Here is a 6,000-nt window from a genome sequence, read left to right as displayed (position 1 = left end):
CCCACCCATCCGCCGCGTCCCGCCGTTGGCGCCCCTCGCAGGCCGCACGCTGAACCGGGTCCCGCCGGGTCCCCCGGGCGGGGCGGCCGAATGAATAACGGCGAGCGGACCCCAGGGAATCGCGACCGCATCGGCCCTGGGGCAGCGGGCTGGGAGGTTAAGCCGCACGGCCTCGCTTCCACCTCGCCTATTTCTGTGCCGAGATCGCCGGGTCGTGCAGCTGGGCGGTCGCTGGAGCACTGGAAGACCCCACGAGCCCGCTCCGTTGCCCCTTCCCCACCCGCGTCCCGCCGAGAGGGGCTCGCGCCGGCGGGGAAAGAGGTCCGGGGACTGAAGGGCAGGCGCCGGAGCCGCAGCGGAGCCAGCGGGTCTCAGGTGCCCGCTGCACGCGGCCCCTGTAAGGGGAGTCTACGGAGCCGGGCAGTGACGTCAGGGAGGTGCTGGGGGCGGGGCCTGTGCGGCGCGAGCCAGGAGGCGGGGTGGGGCGGGGCGCGCGGGGCGGCTCGGCCTGACTGACAGGCGCTCGACCCAGGACGACCCCGCCCGGAGGGTCTGGGCGGCCCGACCCCAGAGTGCTACGCGCCGCAGCCCCCCCCTGCCCATCCCGGCTTGCGGCCGTGAGGGGCGGGACTCGCCCTCCGCACGAGGCGGCGGCGGCGGTTGCGGGAACTTTCCGGGCGGGTGTCTAACGGCTGCGCGGGTCGCGCTGAGGGCCGGCGGCGGCGAGGAGCGCGCGGGGCTGCAGGAGCGAGCGAGGTCGCGCCGCCGGCCAGCCGGCCCGGCCCTCCGCCCAGCGCCCCGCGCCCCGGGGCTGTCCCCCGGCGCGGCTGAGGCCCCGCGGCCACCGTTGAGACCGGCCGGGCCGGGCCGAGGAGCCTTGGCGGGACGGTCGGCCGCCCCGGAGCCGCGGTCCTGCCGGGCGCCGCCACCGTGGGCTGCGGCTCCTCCAGGTGAGTGCCCGCCGCGTGGGCTGGGGACGGGGGGCGCGGGCTCCGGACCCGGAGCTCCAACCCCGAGTCCGGACCCCGAGGGCCGCTGCCCCGCCCCGAACTCTGGTCCCCTGTCCGCCCCGGCCCGGAACCCGTGGCCCCGGATCCTGAACACTGGTCCTGAATCTGGCCCTGAAACTGGACGGGTCCGGGCCCCTGAACCCTGGGCTCGAATTTTCAGCCGGTTTTCCCCAGTTCCTTCCCCACATCCTAGTCCTGGCCTCAGGACCCCGAATCCCGACCTAAGCAACCACCCCTGGTCTCTGACCCTTGACCACAGCTCCCGACCCCTGGGATTTGGGTCAGTCTGGGTCTTGAACCCCAAGTCTGGTGGCCTGGATTCCAACCCCCAGCCCAGGACCTTAGTCTAACCCTTGGCTCCCGACCGCACATGCTGACTCCTGACCTCTGACCCCTGCCTCCTCCTAGCTGCATAACCACTCTGGCCCAGGTGGCTGCCAAGCCTCCCAGACTGAGCAGTGTCCCAGGGGGAGGGCGCTGCTGGGCCTCATCAGGCCCATCCTGGCTACCATGGGGCGGGGACAGTCGGTGTCCAGAAGCACATTTCTGCAGGACCCTGGCAGGGGCGTCTTCACTTCACCCTTCCCACTTCTGGTAGTAGCTGCAGTGTCCCGTGGGGTCAGCTGGTCCTCCTGCTTGTTCTTCTAGGGGCGCAGGTTGTATTCTAAACAGTGTCCTGAGTCAGGGATGAAGCCTTAGTACCATATTGAACTCAGGGGTGGAAAGCATAAACATATTTTAGGTTCAGCCACTTAGATCCTCTTGGCTTATCCTGGATGGTATGGGTGGCTGCAGGCGAAGCTGCAGTGGGGGCAGCAGGCCTGGGCTGAGAGCGGGCCAGGTCGGTAGAGTAAGGACATCTGTTTTGCCTCCTTGCATCCTTAGGTAGGAGTCCCTTCTCAGGTGGTCTGGCAGTGAGGACAGAGAAGGCTCCCGGTAGCTCTGCTGGCCATCGCGGCTCCCTGCACTGGTCCTGTGGCCACCTCGGCTCCACATAAGAATGGCAGGAAAGCCTCCTGGTGCCATGTGAAGTGTTTGTCTGGCGAGTGCTTGATTTTAATTACTCATTACTTATCTTCTTAAATTTTTCCAGATTAAGATCTTGTCATTTTAATAACTTAGTTTTCATATGAAAAGTGAGACTTTATGTGTTTAGCTTACAGTTGTGCTTCGCCTCTTAAGTGGGAAGGGTGCAGGCTTTCTCTTTTTTTTTGACTTTTTAAAATTTTTTATTAACTTTTAGAAAAGGTATTGCAAGAAAGAAACTCAAATATTCTTAACATATGCTTATTCCATTCTACATATATAATCAGTAATCCACAAGTGTTCTAGTTTGCTAGATTACAGTTCTAAGTCTGAGAAAATGTCCCAGTTAAAACAAGTCTACAGAAATGTCCAATCTAAGGCATCCAGGGAAAGATACCTTGGTTCAAGAAGGCCGATGAAGTTCAGGGTTTCTCTCTCATATGGAAAGACACAACGGTGAACACGGTCAGGGTTTCTCTCTCATCTGGAAGGGCACATGGCGAATACGGCATCATCTGCTAGCGTCTTCTCTCTGGCTTCCTGTTTCGTGAAGCTCCCCAGGAGGCATTTTCCTTCTTCATCTCCAAAGGTCGCTGGCTGGTGGACTCTGCTTCTCATGGCTATGTCATTCTGCTCTCTCCGAATCTCTCATTCTCCAAAATGTTTCCTCTTTTATAGGACTTCAGAAACTAATCAAGACCCACTCAAATGGGTGGAGACAGATCATCCCCTAATCCAGTTTAACAACCATTCTTAACTAAATCACATCAACCAGGGAGATGATCTCATCACAGTTTCAAATATACAGTATTGAATAGAGATTATTCTACCTTTAAGAAATGGGATTTATATTAAAACATGGCTTTTCTTAGGGGGCATACTTCCTTTCAAACCAGCACAACAAGTCATCACATAGTTACATATTCATCATCATGATCATTTCTTAGAACATTTGCATCAATTCAGAAAAAGAAGGAAAAAGACAACAGAAAAATAAAACGAAAACAGAAAACAAATTATACATACCATACCCCTTACCCCTCTGTTTCATTGGTCACTAGCATTTCAAACTAAATTTATTTGAACATTTGTTCCCCCTTAATTTATTTATTTATTTTTGACTGCCAAAAATCTTTTTATTTATTTTTTATTTTTTTACTTTCATTTCCTATGATTTTTAAATTAATTTTTTAAAAAAAGTCACAAGAAAGGCAAACATTCTTAACATATGCTCATTCCATTCTGTATATATAATCAGTAATTCATATTATCATCACATAGTTGCATATTCATCATCATGATCATTTCTTAGAACATTTGCATCAATTCAGAAAAAGAAATAAAAAGAAAACAGAAAAAAATTTATACATACCATACCCCTTACCCCTCCCTTTCATTGATCACTAGCATTTCAAACTAAATTTATTTTAACATTTGTTTCCCCTATTATTTTACTTTTATTCCATATTCCTCATCTGTTGACAAGGTAGATAAAAGGAGCATCAGACACAAAGTTTTCACAATCTCACAATCACACAGTCACATTGTGAAAGCTGTATCATTATACAGTCATCTTCAGGAAACATGGCTCCTGGAACACAGCTCCACAGTTTCAGGCGGTTCCCTCCAGCCTCTCCATTTCATCTTGACTAACAAGGTGATACCTATTTAATGGCAGCCAGAGTTGGTTTCCTTCCTGAATCATGGATCTAATGCCTTTCTCTTCTTAAGCACATGAATCCTAATTATTTACAATGCGAAATTCAAGCCCAAAAGAGTGACTTAAAAAATGTTGTGCAACCAGGCTACCACCAACAGGGGTTTTGAGCCTTATTTCCTGTCCTGATGCATATAATCTGGCCTCATAAAACTCCCTGGAGTTCCTAATGTACTTGGACTCTCATGCCCCTTGTTCTTGCTCATGGCTTTCCTTCTGCCTAGATTGTGCTTCTCTACCCTAATGTCCTTCATTGCTTGATGGGATCCCACCCACTCATTCTTTATGGCCCATTTCACATGTTCTCTTCCTTGCAACTCCTTTCCCCATTCACCCTACCCCACAGTGAAAGTTAGTGGTTTTCCTAATACTCTGATCAAACGTCCTTAAAGGTTTCTTCTTATACTATGGTTTGGTTTGTTGTGTGTGTTTGCCTTGGCACTGTATTGTGTGTCTCTCACCACCTGATACATAGTAAAAACTGAATAAGACTTATAAAAATGATTTCCCCCAATGTTGCTTTTAGATAAAGTAGTAGGCCTTGATTTAGGATATATATATTTAGAATATATATATTTATAATTGTAATGTCTTCTGATTGAACTGACCCAACTATCACCAGTATAGTTGTGCTGATTTGAAACTGTTATATATCCCGGAAAAGCCTTGTTCTTCTACTTCTGATTCAATATTGTAGAGAGGGACCTTTTGATTAGGTTGTTTCCATGGAGATGTGGCACACCCAATTGTGAGTGTGACTTTTTGATTAGATGGAGATGTGAATCCACCCATTCAAGGTGGATCCGGATTAACTTATTGGAGTCTTTAAGGGAGGTCATGGAGAGGGAAAGAACTCAGAGCCCACAGAGGCACTGTTCTAGTTTGCTAGCTGCCAGAATGTGATATACCAGAAACAGAATGGCTTTTAAAATGGGGAATTTATTAAGTTGCAAGTTTACAGTTCTAAGGCCGTGAAAATATCCCAATTTAAGCAAATCTATAAAAATGACCAAGTTAAGTCACTAAGGAGAGGTTACCTTCACTTAAGAAAGGCTGATGAAGTTCAGGGTTTCTCTCCTAATTGGAAAGGCACTCAGTGAACATGGCGGCATCTGCTAGCTTTCTCTCCAGGCTCCTGGTTTCAAGAAGCTTCCCTGGGGGCATTTCCCTTCTTCATCTCCAAAGGTCTCTGGCTGTGTGGGCTTTTGTGGTTCTCGTGGCTGATGGCTGATGGCTCTTGTGCTGGTTGAGAAGATGTATGTCCCCTAGAAAAGCCATGTTTTAATCTAAGGCCCATTTCGTAAAGGCGGAATAATCTGTATTCAATACTGTGTGTTTGAAACTGTAATCAGATCATCTCCCTGGAGATGTGATTTCATCAAGAGTGGCTGTTAAGCTGGAATAGGTGACGACATGTCTTCATGGCATTTGGGTGGGTCTTGATAAGTTTCTGGAGTCCTATAAAAGAGGAAACATTTTGGAGAAGGAGGAGATTCAGAGAGAGCAGAGCAGAACGACATAGCCATGAGAAGCAGAAGCCACCCAGCCAGCAACCCTTGAAAATGAAGAAGAAGAATGTCTCCTGGGGAGCTTCATGAAACAGGAAGCCAGAAGAAGCTAGCAGATGATGCCGTGTTCACCGTGTGCCATTCCAGATGAGAGAGAAACTCTGACTGTGTTTGCCATGTGCCTTCTGCCTTGAGAGGGAAACCCTGAACTTCAGCGGCCTTCTTGAACCAAGGTATCTTTCCCTGGATGCCTTTGATTGGACGTTTCTTTAGACTTGTTGTAATCAGAACATTTTCTTGGCCTTAGAACTAAAAACTAGCAACGCATTAAATTCCTGTTTCATGAAGCTTCCCCGGAGGTGTTTTCCTTCTTTAATTCCAGAGGTCGCTGGCTGGTAGACTCTCTGCTTCTTGTGGCTATGTCATTCTTTACTCTCTCAGAAATCTCTCGCATTCTCCAAAATGTTTCCTCTTTAATAGGATTCCCATAAACTTATCAAGACCCACCCAGATGGGTGGAGACACGTCTCCCCTAATCCAGCTTAACAAGCACTTTTGATTAAGTCACATCTCCATGGAGATGATCTAATTACAGTTTCAAATGTATTTAGGTACCCCAGTACTAAATAGGGATTAGAAGAAATGGGTACCTGTACAAAATGGGATTAGGATTAAATCATGGCTTTTATAGGGTACATACATCCTTTCAAACCAGCACAGGTAGTATTTTAAATGTTGC

General features: G+C 49.2%; 1 protein-coding gene across 4 annotated transcripts in view; it reads left to right on the top strand.

Moving 5' to 3' along the window:
- Positions 1-1,029: 1,029 nt before the first annotated feature.
- The window catches only part of LOC143646729 (mitogen-activated protein kinase kinase kinase 9-like), a 96,805-nt gene continuing 91,834 nt past the window's right edge, over positions 1,030-6,000 (top strand). For all 4 annotated transcript variants that reach the window (XM_077115998.1, XM_077116000.1, XM_077115999.1 and 1 more), the window contains exons 1-2: positions 1,030-1,135; positions 1,896-2,052. The gene's annotated coding sequence lies outside the window, so the exon portion shown is untranslated. The remainder of the gene's footprint in view (positions 1,136-1,895; positions 2,053-6,000) is intronic.

The sequence above is a fragment of the Tamandua tetradactyla genome, chromosome 9 (genome assembly GCF_023851605.1).
Source record: "Tamandua tetradactyla isolate mTamTet1 chromosome 9, mTamTet1.pri, whole genome shotgun sequence".
Taxonomy (NCBI): domain Eukaryota; kingdom Metazoa; phylum Chordata; class Mammalia; order Pilosa; family Myrmecophagidae; genus Tamandua; species Tamandua tetradactyla.
This window is presented reverse-complemented; position numbering and strand designations above follow the sequence as displayed.